The sequence below is a fragment of the Suncus etruscus genome, chromosome 14 (assembly GCF_024139225.1).
Source record: "Suncus etruscus isolate mSunEtr1 chromosome 14, mSunEtr1.pri.cur, whole genome shotgun sequence".
Classification (NCBI taxonomy): domain Eukaryota; kingdom Metazoa; phylum Chordata; class Mammalia; order Eulipotyphla; family Soricidae; genus Suncus; species Suncus etruscus.
This window is the reverse complement of record NC_064861.1, coordinates 33,921,953-33,941,598: the sequence shown is the minus strand read 5'-3', so window position 1 is coordinate 33,941,598 and position 19,646 is coordinate 33,921,953. Positions and strand designations below refer to the sequence as shown.

Below are 19,646 nucleotides of genomic sequence, written 5' to 3'. Positions count from 1 at the left end.
TTCTAGCAGCATAAGAAGTAATTCTTTGGAACAATTCATCAATTCAAAAAATATTAACAGGGAAGTTGGTGCAGAATGTGATTAAAACAAACAAACAAACAAACAAAAAAAGATCTACTTTCTTGAAGCCAGACTGGTGTGAAGGCAGGCATGGATAGCATATGAATAATATTTTAGTAATACTCAAGATTGCACCTCAGGTTTAAGAAACTAGCTTTCAAGAACAATTGAAAACAGAAGTAGAAAAAAGTATCCTTTAATACAGGGGTTTCAAACTCGCGGCCCGCAGGCCATTTGCGGCCCTCCGTACAACATTTTGTGGCCCTGCCTTAGAGGAATCTTTTTTTGTTTTGTTTTGTTTTAGTTGTTTGGGTCACACCCCCCAATGTTCAAGGCTTACAACTGACTTTGCACTCAAGGATCACCCTGACTTTGCCTCCTGCGGCCCCCAGGTAAATTGAGTTTGAGACCCCTGCTTTAATAAGAAGCTATCTGGAATTTAAAGCTCTGTACAACCCCTACAATAGAAGGACATGCAAAGATTTTCTGATATCTACTATTAACCCTAAAAATAATCTTTATAAACTGTACATTTTTTAACCACAACATTCCTCAAAAATAAAATCACTGTTAAATGGGGCACAGCAATAGTAAAATGATAGGGCTTGCCTTGAATCTGGCTGACCAGGGTTTGATCCCTGTCACCCTATGTGGTCGCCCAAGTTTGCCAGGAATCATTCTTGAGCACAGAGCCAGATGTATACTTGTGGCCCCAACCCATTTATAGAAGCACTGTTTACTACTCAGATACATATTCTTTGACGTAAAAAAGACTAGTGGCCCGAAACTGTAACACATAAGTAACTACTCAGAGAGCCTGTCTGCAAGCTTATGGTCCAGAACTCAAAACCCCAGGATACCACAGGCACAGTGTAATCCTGACAGCTTTGCTGCTTGAGCTTCTGGTATAGCAAGTGATTCCCAGCTCTATGGAAGCCAGGCTATGTAAGCATCACAAAGCGGAGTCAACTCTAGAGAGCGCTATGACTAGAAAAAAACTTGAGGCACCAGGGTCAGGAAGACCTTGGAGAGCATATTTACAAGAACCACCAAATATTACAATCAAAACTTGTCAGAATGACCCCAGTTGAACATTTTTGCAAGACTACAATCTAATGTGCAATCCCTAGCCAGTGCTACAGCTAAAAAAAAATTGTGAACACCAGTCAGGGTATATTTGAACACCAGTCTCTGCAGCAGCAGCAGCAATAACAAAGAAAAGTATGAGAGGGGACTAAATAAAAAGAGAAAATATATGACCTTTTCCTTACAAAAAAGAAACTGAAGAAATATAATAATCATCATACATGATTCTTGGGCTATCATAAAACCTCTAAGCTCCTGTGAATTACTACTCTTAGGAAGACATCGGAAATTATTTGCATTTCCTATAAAAAGAACTCAGTACAAAGTAATAATCATAGCAACAAAAAATTGGAGCCAGAGACTACCAAGGGTAAGGTGCTTGCCTTGCATAAAACCAACCCAATTTCAATTCCTTGTACATCATATAACCCTGAGTTCCACCAGACATGATCCCTGAGAACAGAGCCAGGAGTAAGCTCTGGGCACAGCCAGGTTTGGCCCCCAAACCCAACCCAACCAAAAATATATAGTAGTACACGCATTTCCTATATGTGAGGTCCTGAGTATTATACCCCCCACCAAGATTCCCCAAGAAAATGTCATGGAATTTGGAGAAAAAAAACACACAACTAAAATAACAAATGCAGGCCAGAGACAAAGTATAGGAGGTAAGGCAATGTGCTTTTGCATGTGGCCACTTCAGCAAATCCAGTATGATCCCCTGCTCCATATATGGTCCCTGAAGAAAGCCAGGAGTCACCCAAGTACAGGCTCAGAAATAGTTATTGAGCACCAATAGGTGTAGCCCCTCCAAACCCAAATAAAAAACAAACACAACTTAAAAAGACTTCCATCTCATACAGTGGGTAGAAAGCAAGAAGGATGATGCTTGAGAAGAGTCCAAGGAATGATTAACATCAAACATACTGGATTATACAAAGATCCAGACTACAGCTAAATATGGTTAGCACATTTATGCTAAATACCAGTTAAATATGGTAGCACTAGTCACATATGGCTACTTAGCACTTGACTGTGGCTAGTCAAATTGAACACATGCTAGGGCTGGAGCAGTAGTATAAGGCATTTGGCTTACACGCAGCTGAGCTGGGTTCAATCCCCAGCACATACAGTCAGTCCCCTGAGCAGCCAGGAATGACCCCAGTATAGAGCCAGGAGTAACCCCAAAGCACTGCTGGCAATGGCCCCCAAAACCAGCCAAAACAAACAAAACAAAGTGACACATACTGTAAGTGTAAAAGACAAATTGAAAAACAATTTTTATACACTTCAGTACGTAATTACATTTATTACAAGCTAAATGAACTTACTAGAACTTACTAGATATCTAGTGTTCCCTTAATTTTAAAATATTTTAAATTATGGTTATGAGGTTTAAAATTACATGTGTAGTTCATAATATACTGCTAAACAATGTTAGACAGGCAATTCAAATGAGCATGTACAAGGAAACAGTAAGCAAATTACTGTAACTCTGAGAGGATGTTTATAGAAGTGTTTTCCAAAGTAGGAGATACTGCTCCTGGTTGTTTGGGCAGAGGCTAGTGGAATAACAGTAAAAATGGGAAGGGTCAATCTGTTTGCTTAAGGAGATATATCCAGTGGCAGCTAGCAAATTTTAAAATGTTTTCCTGAAAAATGAATGGCAGAACAATAAGTTAGGGCACCTCTAACACAAGAAAGAGAGAAGAGGTGAGGGCCTGGAAAGACAGTTCAGTGAGTAAGTCTTGAAAAGGCCATCTGGATTTGATCCCTGGCATCCCATATGGTCCCCTAGCCCTACAGGAGTAATTCTTCGGAATAGAGCCAGGAATAGTAAGCTCTGAGCACTTCAGGTGTGGGCTCCCATGCTCAAAAAAAAGGAAGAGTGAAGGACGAGTAGCAGCATTTTGGGGCACTTAGATTTCCTATTCTAAAACAGAGAAACAAAAGATTTTAAATTAGGGGCTGGAGCAATAATAGCACAGCAGTATGGTGTTTGCCTTGTACGCAGCTGATCCTGGACAAATCCAGGTTCAATCCCCGGCATATAATATGGTCCCCAGAGCCTGGCAGGACTGATTTCTGAGCACAGAGCCAGGTGTAACTCCTGAGTGCCATCAGCTTTGGCCCAAAACCCAAAAGTAAAAATATTTTAAATTAAGACCATAACTAGAAGCATTTGCTTTAAAAATCACTTTGGAAGAAAATTACAATATTCACTATGGCACAAGAAGATATAGTCCTTATTAAATTAAATTATCAATTCATTCAACTTATAGAGGCATTCTTGAACTAGAAAAAAATGACATAAGTATCAGCTGACAGGAAGTTAAAATATTCTAAGATCAAAGCCAGGGAGCTCACAAACGGAGTATTTGCTTGCACTCACTACTAAAATATAGATTGAGGAAAGCAAAAACAGCAGTTAGTTGGCTAGGGTAAAAACAATCAAATCCACAAAAGAAAGCAGAACGAATGAATAAAAAAACTCAATACACCTACTGATTGGGAGAAACTTTCATCCAATACCCATCAGATAAGGGGCTAATATCCAAAATATACAGGGTACTGACAGAACTCTACAAGAAAAAAAAACATCTAATCCCATCAAAAACTGGGAGAAGAAATGGACAGACACTTTGATAAAGAAGAAATACAATGGCCAAAGGGCACATGAAAAAATGCTCCACATCACTAATCATCAGGGAGATGCAAATCAAAACAACTATGAGGTACCACCTCACACCACAGAGATTGGCACACATCACAAAGAATGAGAACAAGCAGTGATGGTGGGGATGCGGTGAGACAGGAACTCTTATCCACTGCTGGTGGGAATGCCGACTAGTTTAACCTTTCTGGAGAGAGATATGGAGATTCCTCCAAAAACTGGAAATTGAGTTCCCATATGATCCAGCTATATCACTCCTAGTAATATACCCTAGGAACACAAAAATACAATACAAAAACCCCTTCCTTACACCTATATTTATTGCAGCACTATTTACTGTAGCAAGACTCTGGAAACAACCAAGATGCCCTTCAACAGATGAATGGCTAAAGAAACTGTGGTACATATACACAATGGAATATTATGCAGCCGTCAGGAGAGATAAAGTCATGAAACTTTCCTATACATGTATGTACTTGGAATCTATTACGCTGAGCGAAATAAGTCAGAGAGAAAGAGAAAGACGGAGAATGGTCTCACTCATCTATGGGTTTTAAGAAAAATGAAAGACATTTCTCAACAATTTTCAGAGACAAAAGAGAGGAGGGCTGGACGTTACAGCCGACCTCATGAACCTCACCACAAAGAGGGATGAGTTTAGTTAGAGAAATAACTACATTGCGAACTATCCTAACAATGAGAATATATGAGGGAAATAGAAAGCCTGTCTAGAGTATAGGTAGGGGTGGGGAGGGGAGGAAGGATATTTGGGTCATTGGTGATAGGAATGTTACACTGGTGATGGGTGTGTGTGTGTCATCTTCTATGACTGAAAACCAACCACAATCATGTTTTTAACCAAGGTGTTTAAATAAAAAAAAAAAAACTCAATTACATGACCAAAAGCTAAGAAACAAGTGGAGAATGAATATATAGAAACCTTTGTGTACTTTTGGTAGGAATGAAAATTTTTGTAATTTGTTTAACCATATGAAAAATAAAGCGATTCCTCAAATTTAAAAAAAAATTCCATCATAATCCAGTTAGTCCCCCTTCTGAGAATTTATACCCAAAATATAAAAAAACAAGTTGACATTTACTGCTGCATTATTTATAATAACCAAGAACAGGAAGCAACCTTAATGCCTATCAGCTGACAAAGATGTGGTTTAAAGATTACTGGAATACTAAAATGCTATTAAGAAAAATGAAATCTTGCCATTTGTAGTAACATGAATAGACAGACCAACAGAATCATACTTAGTGAAATGAGAGAAACACTGTAAGATTTCACTCACATGTGGAATATAAAGAAAAAGGAAACATGATCTAATGTCAAAATAAGAAAAAATTTAAACTATAAGATCAAATATTAATTACCAGAAAGGAATGGTGGGTAGATTAGGAGATAAATGATATACACGAAGAAAAGAATTGGTCATTCTATGATGTGGACTTCTATGATCAAATTATAAACATGAGGGCCCGGAGAGATAGCACAGTGGCGTTTGCCTTGCAAGCAGCCGATCCAGGACCAAAGGTGGTTGGTTCGAATCCCGGTGTCCCACATGGTCCCTCGTGCATGCCAGGAGCTATTTCTGAGCAGACAGCCAGGAGTAACCCCTGAGCACCACCGGGTGTGGCCCCCCCCCAAAAAAAAACATGAATAAATTTATTTAATGATACATATGAAACTAAAATGTTAAAACAGAATGTTCTGTCATCATTAAAAAAACAGGACTTTAGAAATGATTAATACAATGATAATAAATTTAGAAATGCAGAAGTAGCAGAGCATCAATTGATCAAAGTGGAGAATAAGTTAATGAATAAGATCAACTAGATTGGGCCCGGAGAGATAGCACAGTGGCGTTTGCCTTGTAAGCAGCTGATCCAGGACTAAAGGTGGTTAGTTTGAATCCCGGTGTCCCATATGGTCCCCCGTGCCTGCCAGGAGCTATTTCTGAGCAAACAGCCAGGAGTAACCCCTGAGCACCGCCCGGTGAGGTCCAAAAACAAAAACAAAAACAAACAAACAAAAAAGATCAACTGGATTATAGAGGGAAAGTCTGAAACAAGTGTTTATAGACATCACAGTTAAATTCAGAATCCCTACTATTGAAATAAGAGAAATGGTTGAATCTTAAAAATCTAAACCAACCAACCAACCAACAAAAAACATCACACAATTAAAAATAAATGGAATTCTTCCACTAGAGTATAATTTCTGAGTACCATAAAAGGGAAGCAAGCATTTTATGAGCTCATGACATCAAGGATAAAAAGAAAACAGAAAAAAAGCAAATAACAACTATTCACCAACAGATTATTTAACAAAGAAACAGATTATTTAAGAAAGGAAAAAGAATTACATGGAGTCCAAACTCCCTATTAGCAATGCTAAGTGAAAGAAAACAACACATTAACTTTTTAGAGGAGTGGCAGTGAGAGTTTGAACCAAGGACCTCATTCCTGTGAAAGCTGTGTTCTACACTGAGTAAAATTTTGAGTAACCAACAATATATTAATTTTACCAGTGCTAAAATAACTTTAGATTTACTACTATTTTATATAAATTTAAACAACTTTAAAGATAAGTGTAAAATGGACCATAGAGATAGAACAGAGAGTATGGCACTTGCTTTAAATGTGGATGAATGGGTTCTATCCCTGGCACCTCATATGGTTCACTCCCAGCACTGCCAGGAGTGGCCCCTGAGCACAAAGAAAATGTATGCCCTAAGCACCACTGGGATAGGCCCCAAAACCAATACACATACACAGACACACAAACTAAATAAATAAAACAAACAAAAATCGATAAATGTAATTTCATGAACATTTAAGGACTTAACATATTGCAATTAAGTCACCAGCTGGCACCAACATGTTAAAGTTCACCACTCCCATCTCCTGACAATCTTGGTCCAAGAACTACTTACGTCAATAAGAAAATTAATAAATTCAGATATGATATGCAAATAGCACAAGCAAAATACATGACAAATAAATTAGTTAAATGTTTTGGGAAACTAAAAGTAGAAAATGAAAAATTAATAAATTCAATGTGTTTAATCACAATCCTGATTTAAAATTCATTAATAGTAACATAAGATATAAGGGTGAGAAAATGACATGTACTCTTAAAGTATATATAACAGAATCCTGCTCAGATAATATTTGCTGGCATTTCATAAAACTTTAGGATCTAATCTTAAAATATTCTTTGGTTATCCTTATGAAATAAACTGAAATTCAGGTCTTTTTTTGCTAACCCAGATTATTTTTTGCTAATGTTAAAAAATTATACCCATTTAAAAATGTACCATTACATCTTTTCTTTTAAGCTTTTTCATTTAATCTCATTTATTTTTCTTTTACATGTCATTTTAAAATGTAGTATTGTCACTACCAAGAATAACCATTAAGGGCCCCACAGGTGGCATCTGAACTGGAGAGGATATCTGTATACTTATCCAGATAACAGGGCAAACTGAGAATATATCTTGGCTCCTATTTTTACATTTGAACCAGTTGTTTGCAATACTCCACAGTGAACTGAAATGCCCTTCCAGAACTACCATTCAGAGAGATATGCAATGAGTTAGCACACCATGATGTTATCACAATATTTCTCCCTTAGTCATCATCAGTAGCACCTTTAAATTAAGACAATTTCAGAGCATTTTAAGAAATATCTCTATTGTACCTGTCTATTCAACGGAACTATTAAAAGAACTCTAGAGTCATTACAATTACTTCTAGAACATTAGTTTTATAAACCACAAACTTCACCATTTTTTAAAATTTACATAATAATGATAATAAATAGCATCAAATGCCAGACTTATATAAACTGTGACGATTAATAATACAACTTAACTAATTTGCAATGAGTATTTTCTTAAAACCTGGCAGGTCATGCAGGATTATACATTTTTTTTTGAGTTATCATGTCTGCTTTAAAATATCAAGTAGTTACATGTTATTTAAGGAGGAAAAAAAAATAATAAATTTTGAATTGAGAAAAAAAAAATATCAAGTAGTATCAAGTTCACTTACTACTATTTGAGAATACTTATGAATATTAACATGATTTCATGCCATTGCTTTTCATGATTATTTTTCTAGACTTTACTGCTTAAAATCCAATTAATAATGCAACAATTATCCAAAATAATGCACAATTTTGTAGCAACGTCTCAATAAAATTATATCATAAAAGTGAAAGATAAGAATAGAACTTAAAATATCAACCACTTAAGCAAATCCAGCAAAACAATATATTTGATTTAAAGACTGGTCACAGAAATAGCTATAATTGAACAAGGACCCAATATGTAGAAAATACATTTTAAATACACTGTAGTTTTAGCCTACAGATTATTTAGAAAACATTTTTCAAATACACTTAGAAGTGCAGTAGGCTATTTTGGAAATTCCTTGAAATTGAAAAACAAAGGGCATAAGGCTGAGCTATTTATATTTTGATTGCTGCATAGTTATAAATTTTAGAATACTCAGTAGTACAATAAAGTTCACAAAAAATTCAAACTAGAAGAACCTAATTTAATAACTACTTTATCAATCACAAATAAAGTAACAATTACTTACTTTGGAAGCCCATGGTTGAAGACAATTGGCATAACAGCGAACAAGAAAGGCCATTTCCTAGATTGAAAGGGCAAGTGTCCTTTTCAAATCGAGCCACACAAGACAGATTTGTTGATGAAATTCTGTTAAATTTCCTTTTACAAATCACACATCATTTGCAACATCATATTAAAGCAAATTTTCCTTTCAAACTAAAACCCTGAGCTTGAAACAGCTTAGAGTACTATTCTTGAAAAATGCAACAGCTTTCCTCAAAATGTTTACTTTTAACAAGCAAATCATAGGTAAATCAAGTTATTTCTATTTCTACTCAGAATAGACACACAGACTCAAGACATCTGGAATAGGCATGCAATGATAACAGTTAATAATTTATCAATCAAAGCAAATAAGGCAACATGCAGCAAAGTTGTGACCCTGGGTTCTGAGAAACCTTTCTTCTCTGTAATAATACAGGCTCGTCTTTTCTTCAACTTATTTCATTTTGTAGAGCAAGCACAGCAGTAATTGTTCTGCATCAGAAACAGTCCAGAATGTTGTATCCATAAGATGAAAGTTTCTTCTTTCTAGTCTTAACCACCCAAGGTTAAAAAAAAAAAAAATCAACCACTGTAAGAGACTTGTCCTGCAGAATATCTGGTAATCTCCAAAATTAACTAATTTTCTTTTCACATGCACTACTTGCTGCTCTGCAGTACTGCTTCTTGTTCTAATGCTCTGGTAAGGCAGTACTGTTTATCTAAGCCTGGATTTTCTGGTTGAAAATTTATTTATAATATGGTACAAAAACACTACATTTTCTGCTAAAACAAGATTGTATGTCCCTAAATTCCTATTGTCCTTGTCTGTTTCACAGCAGCTCTAGGAGGAGACGATTCTATTGATTCTATGCTCTGCAGTAAGATGAAATATCTAATAAGAAGGAAAGAGAGTGGGAGGAGAATACAGCTAAAAGGATGACATCACCTGTAAAGAAAGCCTTCAGAAACTGCATTAGATCAATTGGCTACTGTATCTGCAGATGTAACCCAAAGAGCAATTTGCACGCATGCACAGACACACACCCTCCTGTGACACTTGTCAGCAAGCTACATTTTGTAAGAAAAATTAAAACAGCTTAAATATTTATTTTTAAAAATCCATTTCAATGTTCAATTCTGTGCAATCTTTTATTTTCTAATATTATTCAAACTCAATACAATGTTACCTCCCCAAGAGAAAAATAATTAGCTCCAGTCAGAGTCTCTTGCATAAATCAGCCTAGATCTCAGACAGGTCAAATATGCATATGTTTCCAGGGGGCTGTGTTTGCAAAAATATCTATTTCTTAAATAACTGTTTTGAAAGGCCTAATTTTAAAAGCATTATAAATAAACATTAAAAATAAAAACTGGCATAAAGTAACACATCAAACAATACAATTTCATCTCAAAAAGGAGAGCTGAGAAAATCATAGGCACAACGGTTAAACTACAGCATGTACCAATCCCTCTGAGGGAGAATAATCTATGCAATATGGTACTTCCCTACACTACAATGCTCAATTCCTAGAAAGAGACCAAGTCAGTAAAACACAAAATAAGAGAAGGAAATCATTAAACCTGCTTCCAACTGAGTTTCGACTAAAAAGAAATCTTGCCACACCCTTTCCAATCTGAAACACAATTCCTTTTTGTATCCACCCATATTCTTCAGCTTCTGCCGTAAGAAAACTACAGGCAAGTACATACATAGTTTGTGTTTAGGATTATGATGTTGCCCCCCAATGGCAAAAATAAGATATAGTTTCTACTAGTAAAATATAGTATGCCTCTATACAGCATAATTATGAGAATAACAATCAATTAACAAATCAAAGTTCAAGAACTATTTGCTTTTTTCACCTAAAATGATTTTGAGAGTGCATGTACAACATAAGAAGAGAAATTATAATCTAAGAGAAAGGCTTTGTTACAAAGAACTCTGCTGACTGTGAAAGAAAGAAGCATCTTGTCATTAGCTCCTCCTTAAAAAAGGAGGAGAGATCTTCAATACCTCTGAGCCAAGAATGAATCACTTTCTGCACAAAACTAAATTAATATTCTAAATTATGCTGCTACTAATAAGATTTGAATTTACTTTGATTAAATAATGTATAATTCTGAGAAAGAAAAGTCATGTATTCAAATGTCATTTAGAAATTTAAGTTTTCATAGAAATTAAGAAACAAGTTTCTTGCAAAATTTTTTAATTCATAATCTGCATATAAACCTTACCAAAACAAGTAAGCAAGATCAATTTTTCAAATGTGAAACATACATGTGTGTTAAACATCAAGGACTGATATTTTGTTTGTGTTTTTAGGGGGGAGGGGTACTTCAACAAAGCTTGGAACTTACTCCTGGCTCTGTGCTCAGGAGTCACTCCTGGTGGAGTCAGAGGACTATAGGGTGCCGATATAAAACCCAGGTCAGCTGCATGCAAGGCAAACACCTTACCTGATGTACTATTTATTTGGCTTTCTAGCACTGTTTATTTTTAATGCAATTAATTTAACTACAAAGGAATGAAATTATTGGATCAAGTCCAATAGTTAAGTATAAATGAACTGGAATATAGTTTTATACACCTTTTTTAAATAAATTAGAAAAGGCATTTTCTATAGAAGGTAAATGTTTCCAAAAGATAAATTTCTAGACAAGCATTTTGTGCAAATATTTAATACCAGATATTTATAATATTCTTGTATGGCATTAATAGAATAAACTAATATCCATTAAAAAGTAAATTCCTAGTTCATAGCTTTCTAATTGTTTATAAATCAGCTGGTAGTATACAAAGACTTCAAACTAAGCAAGGGAGACGGCCATCTTTTAGCTTCTTTAAAAAATTGCTGCCCTGTGCATGAAATATAATCCACTAGTGCCATATGCTAGTACCAGAGTAAACACCAATTCAACAAAGGAACATTTTCTTTTCTTTAATTTGACCGAAAAGAGAAAAATGACATCATTCTTTCCATTAATAATTTCATAGTATTTGCTATCCTAAGGAATTGTATGGTAAACCTAGACTTGGTTCTCACCAAATCTCCCTGTGCTGCTATATCACGGAAAAAGCCAAAAATCTATATTTAGCATGTGAATTAAACAGTATTCTGATACATCATAGTATATAATTTCTTCAAAGATAACTTCATTTTTTAATTACTAAAATAATCTTTTTGAAATAGCTGGATAATCAAAATAAAATTATTAGGCAAATAAATTTTCCCACTTACATCACCTTTAGAATTTTATCATTATTTCATTACATATTCTGACCAATACAAATGAAGTAACTGCAGCAAAGGAGAAGAAATGCCCTGACCTCTCCACTGTCTAGGAATCCCAACACAGGATTAGTATATTCTTTTTGCATATGAAGTGCAAGATGCTAAACTAAGTGATGAAATTTTTATCTTTAAAATTATTTTATCTTTCATATAGGGCTGGAAAATAAAGCAGTGGATAGGACACTTGTCTTGCAGGCAGTTGATGGATTCAATATTCAGCATCCCATATGGCCCTCCCAGTCTGCCAGGAGTAATCCCTTAGAACAGACAGGTGTGGTTCCCAAAGAAAAAAACAAAAGGGGGCTGGAGTGATGGTGCAGCAGTAGGGCGTTTGTTTGCCTCACGCACGGCTGACTCAGGACAGACTGGGTTCGATCCCTGTCATCCCATATGGAGTAACCCCTGAGCGTCACTGGGTATGACCCGAAAAAAAAAAAAAAAAAGACGAATAAAAAATGTCTTTTACATTACCAGAATAAAGCAATAATCGTATTTTGACTTTGCAAAGTTTCAAGTCATCAAAAACAATTATTATTAAGTGTAATGTCACATAGTTAAAATTCAAACTGTACAGGCTGTATAAAATTGTAAACTACAGAGAGATGGCATGGAGGTAGAACATTTGTCTTGCATGCAGAAAGACTGGTGGCTCTAATCTCGGTATCCCATTTGGCCCCCCGAGCCTGCCAGAAACAATTTCTGAGCGTAGAGCCAGGAATAACCCCTGACCATTACTGGGTGTGACCCCCCCAAAAAAAGTAAACTACAAAAAAAGCTCCTAGAAACAATAAATCAATACAGTGGCAAGCTACAAAATCAATACACAAAAGACATTTGCATTCCTTTATACAAATAACAACTCAGAGAAGAAAAATATCAGAGTCCATCCCATTTAAAATAGGGTCCCAAACTATCAAGTACCTAGGGAATCATCCTAACAAGAGAGGTGACCTATACCATGAAAACTTCAAAAACTCTTCAGAAAGAAATTAAAGAAGACCGAAGAAAATGGATGAATATACTATATTCCTGGATTGGAAGAATATCATCAAAATGACCATCTTACCTAAGCTACTTTAAAGATTCTATGCAATGCCTATTCAAATTCAGACAAAATCCTTCAAGGTCAGATCAATTAAAATGTTTATGTGGAACCATAAAAAACCTAGGAGAGTCAAATCCTTATTGAAAAACAAGTAACTGGAAGGCATCTCATTACCTAACTTGAAGCTCTATTACAAAGTCATTGTAACAAAAAAGCATGGTATTGGAACAGACTTTCAGACCAAAGGGTCAGAATAGAATATCCAGTGACAAACTCCCAAGTATATGGTCAATTAAACTTTGGCAAAGGAACCAAGAACTTGAAATAAAGACAATCTCTTCAGCAAGAGGTGTTAGAACAATTGGATAATCACGTGTAAGAAATTAAAGATCAATCCATATCTCACACTTTACACAAAAGTCAACTCAAAGTGGATTAAAGACTTTGAGATCAGACCCAAACCCATAAAGATCATTCATAAGCAGAACACTCCAAGACTTAGACCTCAAAGAAGTCTTTGACAATAGGATGCCAATGGCAAGGACTCTAGAATAAAATCTAAATAAATGGGAATACATCAAACTAAAAAGTTTCTGTGTGACAAAAGAATAAGATGGGCTAATACCAGAAGATAGCTGAGTGGGAGAAAACTTTTGCACATCAGATAAAGATTTGATATCTAGGATATATAAAGTACTCACCAAGTTTAACTCCACAAAACCTAAAAAAAAAATCAAATAATGGAGAGAGGAAATGAACAGACATTTATTTGAGGAAGACCATCAGATGGCCAACAGGTACATGAAAAATTGATCATCATCACTTCTCAATAGAGAAATCCAAATCAAGACAACAATGAGATATCATCTTACATCAATGAGGATGGCGCATATCAAAAATACTGCAGGGGGACGTAGTGATAGAACAGAGGATAGGGTGTTTGACTTGCATGTGGCTGACCTGGGTTTGATCCCTGGCATCCCAGGGATATGGACCCCCGAGCCTGCCAGGAGCGATTTTTGAGAGCAGAGTTAGTAGTAACCCCTGAGCACTGCTGGGTGTGCTCAAAAAAATCAAGCCAAAACAAAAAACCAACAATAAAATACTTGGAACAATCTTTGTAGGCAGGGCTGTGGTAAAAAAGGAACTCTCATCCACTGCTGGTGGGAATGCTGCCTGATCCAATTCCTATGAAAAATAGCAGAGGGTACTCAGTAAACTCAAAATTAAGCTGCCATATGACCCAGCAATACCACTTTGAATATCTATTCCCAAAATAGAAAAATATACATCCAAAAGGATGTATGCACATCGCTATTCATTCTAGCACTCAGTACAATAGCTAAGACTCAGAATCAATCTAGATGTCCAGAAACAGACTAATGGATCATGAAATGTGCTAAATATATATAATACTACATAACTGTAAGGAATGATGCAATCATGCATTTTGCTGCAACATGGATGGAACTGGAATATATTATGTCAAATGAAGAAAGTCAGAAAAAAAAAGATAAATACAGAATAGTATCATTTATATGTGATATTTAGATAACTGCATGAAAAATGCAATGGCTTCAATGGGAGTTGTCTTGAACACCCTTGCCCCCAGAGTATAGCAAGGAGAAAGAAAGTAACTAAGTGAAGGAGGACAAAAATTTAAGTTACTATGTGTGAATTTCAGCAGTGATAAGAAAAAGAGGAGAGGTTGTGCCCTTCTCAATGTGTGGTAAAGATTCATTTATATGGATCCACTCAGGGATCAGGAAGATTATCAAACTTCTGAGACATGATGCACATCAAAGCTCTCTTAAGAACTGTTTGAAGCAACTTTGATATTAGTGTGTACATAAAGTCTAAGATAATGGTTTACAAGTGTTTCAGTGCTGTTGTTTTTTCAGTTTGACTTGTTAACCATTTAATAAGTATGCCATGTTCAAGTTTTGGTTTTTTTTTATATTTATTTAAGCACCATGATTACAAGCATGTTTGTAGTTGGATTTTAGTTATTAACAAACAAACAAAAAACACCCCCTCCCTTCCTTTCATCAGTGCCGAGTTCCCACCACCAAGGCCCTCCATCTCCCTCCTTCCCCACCCCTGCCTGTATTCAAGACAGGCATTCTATTTCTCTCACTCACTAGCTATGTTTAAGTTTTATGAGACTTTGATAGCACTAGAAAATGTAGCTTTTCAATTTGGAGAAGTGATAAAATTCTTTAAGAATGTGCACCTGGAGACAACATTCTCAATAGTTTAATTCTTTAGTGAGGTGATTGTATTGTGTTTTTTTTTTCCTAGTCTTGAGTATATGTTGCTCTATTTAGAAGATTATTTCTGAAGAAAATTAGTGCACAAATTACATTAGACTTACATGTAGGTAGTATGTAATATACATGATTACATATACAAGTGAATCATTCTGAGCAAGTGAGTGAAAATACTTGATTCAACTGCACAGTGTAAAGCAGAGTAGAAGCATGGCCGTGTCTTTATATTGTTCCTTCAGTTTCACTGATTCTAATTATAGAAGCTTACATCACCTTCGTTGATGGTGAAGGCTTTCCTCTCCACATTTGCTTTTCTTCCTTCAGCACTCACTAAGGCTGTATCATATTTCAAAGTGCATATGTGTTCTGCTGGTGGCTTTTGTACTATTTTCAACAGCATTGTGCACATTGTATATTACAGAAGATTAAAAGGACAGCGTTGGTGCACTGGTTTCCTTTTCTTCAGAATGCTGAGAAATGGATAGGATGCTGTTGAGAACATAAAGTCCTGAGGGATACCAGTAATTAAAGTTAACCATGTCTGCTAACTGCAGGTTCATTTTAGATGCTCAAGTTAAGCTCCAAGATTGTGGGTGATGGGTAGGACATTAGTGGGAGTTTGGATGAGGCTTGCTAATAAATTCTTTTAAAAATGACTTGCATGTTTTGGCATTATGGTAAAATGTCATTTGTTTTTCAAGAGGAATAAAAAACAGTTTTTTAAATCTCGCTTCGGCAGCACATATACTAAAATTGGAACGATACACAGAAGATTAGCATGGCCCCTGCACAAGGATGACATGCAAATTCGTGAAGAGTTTCTTTTTTTTTTTAAATCAGTTTACTTATAACTGGAGCAATAGTTATATAGGTAGCCAACCCATGTTCAATCCTGGCACCCCATATGATTCCTGAGCCTACTAGGAGTAAACCCAGAGTACTTCTGGATGTGGCATAAACTCCCCCCAATACATAGACAAAACATTTTATATTTCACAAACTCAGTATTTAGGAACAAATTGCAGAAATGAAGGGCCTAGGCTTTTTTTTTTTTTCACTTAGCTTTTTTGTTGGTTTCTTTTTCTTTTTTTTTTAATACTTTATTTAAGTACTGTAGTTACAAAACTAACTCTCTCTTTCTCTCTCTCTCTCTCTCTCTTTCTCCCTGCCCCCACTTTCTTTTGACACTGGTTTGCATTATTGATAATAAGGAGTACCACGCACATCACTCCTGGCTTGAGGGGACCATATGGGATGCCAGGGGATCAAACCACAATCCTTGATAGACTAGCACTTGCAAGACAGATGCCTTACCTCTAGTGCCACCCCTACGACCAGTTTTTTTGTTTTTTTGGGACCACACCCGATTACGCTCAGGGCTACTCCTGTCTATGCGCTCAAAAATGGCTCCTGGCTTGGGGGATCATATGGAACGCAGGGGATGTGCAACTGCTCCAACCCCAGGAAAGCTTTTTTTTTTACTCATTCTTCCATTTGATGCTTACCAAATACAATATAACTAAAAACAATCAGGGTTAAGTTCCATTAAGTTCCATTAAGTCTACAATACACAATGTTTACAATGCTGACTTGTTTTTTTTTATCTATCAGAAACAAGGACTTATATAGCCCAAGCTTGAAATTCTTATGACATATCAGGATTTATGCCTCTAACATCTGAACTTGAATGCTTAAATTATTAACTCAGTGGCTCTCTATATGGTCTGAGTGTATACATCAATCTAACATATGAGTTGAAATCCTTCAGGAGGATGAAAACAGTATATAAAGGGAGAGTCCTGAAGATTGAGATCCATAGTTGAGAAAGACAGCTAAATGGGCTGGAGTACAAGATTTGCGTACAGAAGGTATTGGTTCGATTATTGGGCTTGTGTGGTCCACTGAGCAAGCACCAGCAAAAGCAATTTCCAAAAACCAAGCACAGTGTAACCCTGGAGAACTGTAGGTGTGGCACAAAACATTCTGCTTCAAATTCAAAGAACAAATAGAATTCTGAGAATATAGCAATCGGAGGTGTCTTTAATGACTCAACTCTACTGGAAAAGTCAAGAACAAAAAAAATGAGACCATATTACACAGTTTTTTGCAAAGATAAAGAAACTTGGATCAAAATATATAGACTGCCATGAGAGAGAAAATCTATGCATCATATATCAGATAAAGGGCTAATATCCAAGATTATACATAAAACATAAAGCTCAATATAGCAGTAACAAAAATAACCAATACCCTAATTTTTATAAAAGGGGTGAAAAGATGAACAAAACACTTCCCTGAATAGGACATCCAGTCTGCTAATGGGTATATGAAAAATGTTCATTAAAATTTCTTCAGGTGGGGCCTGAGAGATAGCATGGAGGTGGTATTTGCCTTGCATGCAGAAGGACGGTGGTTCAAATCCCGGCATCCCATATGGTCCCCCCAGCCTGCCAGGAGTGATTTCTGAGCATAGAGCTAGGAGTAACCCCTGAGTGTTGCCGGTTGTGACCCAACCCCTCCCCGCCCCAATTTATTCAGGGAAATGTAAATACAATGAAATACCATCTTCCAGCCATGAGAATTCATATATCGAAGTACATAGGGGCAAAATGTTAGAAGAAATGTGGAATAAAATAAACTATCATTCACTGTTAGTGAAAAAGCCATCTGGTTTTGAATTTGTGGAAAATGGTACAGACATCTTTAAAAACTAACAGGGGAGCTGGAGCGGTGGCAAAAGCAGTAGGGCCTTGCAAGCACTAACCTAGGATGGACCGTGGTTCAATCCCCCGGTGTCCCATATGGTCCCAAAGTCAGGAGCGATTTCTGAGTGCATAGTCAGGAGCAGCCCTGAGCATAATCAGGTGTGGCCCCCCAAAAACAAAAAAAACAATGGAAAACAAAACAATAAATAGAACTGGGCTATAGCGACAATACAAGAGTTTAGGCACTTGCTTTGTATGTGGCTGACCCTAGTTCTATTTCTGGCACTACATATGGTCCCCATGCACCAAAGGAATGATCACTGTGTGCAGCCTGCCCATAACCAATATTTAAAAATAATGCATTTTCTGGGACAGGAGTGGTAGCACAAGTGGTAAGGCATCTGCCTTGCCCACACTAGCCTAGGATGGACTGCGGTTTGATCCCCTGGCATCCCATATGGTCCCCCAAGCCAGGAGCGATTTTTGAGCGCATAGCCAGGAGTAACCCCTGAGCTTCACCAAATGTAGCCGAAAAACAAAACAAAAAGGACACTTTCTTTTCTTCTTTTTGTACATACTTGAAAGTGCTCAGCGGTTACTCCTCGCTCTGCGTGCAGAAATCACTCCTGGAGGGCTCCGTGGACCATATGAGATGCCAAGAATAAAACTCGGGTGGCCTCATGCAAGGCAAACAGTCTATCCACGGTGCTATTATTGCTCCGGCCCCCCAAAAAGTGCATTTTCATATCTTAGCAATGTGTTAGCAACTCAACCTGAGATGTGTACAACCTCCAACTTGCACTTCTTTAAATAAGGTTTTATAACTTCACTTTAAAAATAGAACTTCTGAACTTGAAAACCTGAGTCTGCATATCTATCCCAAGAAAAACATTAATTCAAAAAGATGTTTGCAATTTGTTTATTGCAGGGTTAAATAAATAGAGTATGAAAACAACCTCACATACAGTTACAGATGACTAGATGAAAGATGATATGGTATATACACACAATGGAATACTATGCAGCAATAAAAAGAATGAATCTTGCCATTTGCTGCAATTTGGATGGAATTGAAGGATATCATTTCCATGTTAAGTAAAATAAATCAGAGGGAGAACAAATACCAGGTTATCTCACTATCTGTAGTAACCCAGAGAAACTTAAGAAAATGGACAGTATCTAATGAGGATAAACTTTACCTTTGAAATGAAGAGTTAAGATATTAAGCAGTGATGGGAATGTGAAAAAGAGAGTAGAAATTAGACTGACAGAGAGGAATGATCTTGAGAACCTTAGAGGTTGTTCATCAAAATCATACAAATTAACACTATTGTAAACCATTTTACAAAATGACAAAAAAACAGTCTAGAGCAATAGTGCAATAGGTAGGGCACTTGCCTTGCATGCAGCCAACCCAGGTTTGGTTCCTGGCATCCCAAATGGCCCCCCAAGCCCATTAGGAATGATTCCGGAGAGCAGACACAGAAAGTAATCCCTGAGCACTGTTGGGTGTGGCAAAAACAAACAAACAAAACACCATGAAAAAACAAAAACAAACAGAAAAACTAACTACAAAGCTAAGTAAATAGTCAAGGAATGCATGTTTGTATGCAGGACATCAGTTGGATCCCTGGTAATGCATGATCTCCCAATCACACCAGCAGTGATCTCTGAGCAACAGTGGGAAAGAACACCACCCCCAAATTGGTGTGTAAGACAGAATTTTTAAGTGTGTAACCTAGACCATTTAATTACTGATTTAATATCTATTTTATCCCATTGAGCTAAGGTAGTAGTCGGCAACCTTTTTTTTTCAACTGAGCCAAATCTCGCAAAAACCATGATTAAAATTTATTTTGAGAGCCACACAGGGCGCGCA

General features: G+C 36.5%; 1 protein-coding gene and 1 non-coding gene across 4 annotated transcripts in view; one reads left to right on the top strand and one right to left on the bottom strand.

The window, feature by feature from the left end:
• RAPGEF6 (Rap guanine nucleotide exchange factor 6) overlaps positions 1-19,646 on the bottom strand; it is a 210,760-nt gene that overhangs the window by 119,151 nt on the left and 71,963 nt on the right. The gene's annotated exons all lie outside the window — the stretch shown is intronic.
• On the top strand, positions 15,790-15,892 carry LOC126029110 (U6 spliceosomal RNA). The gene has a single exon (XR_007502763.1). It is a non-coding gene; the product is annotated as a U6 spliceosomal RNA (small nuclear RNA).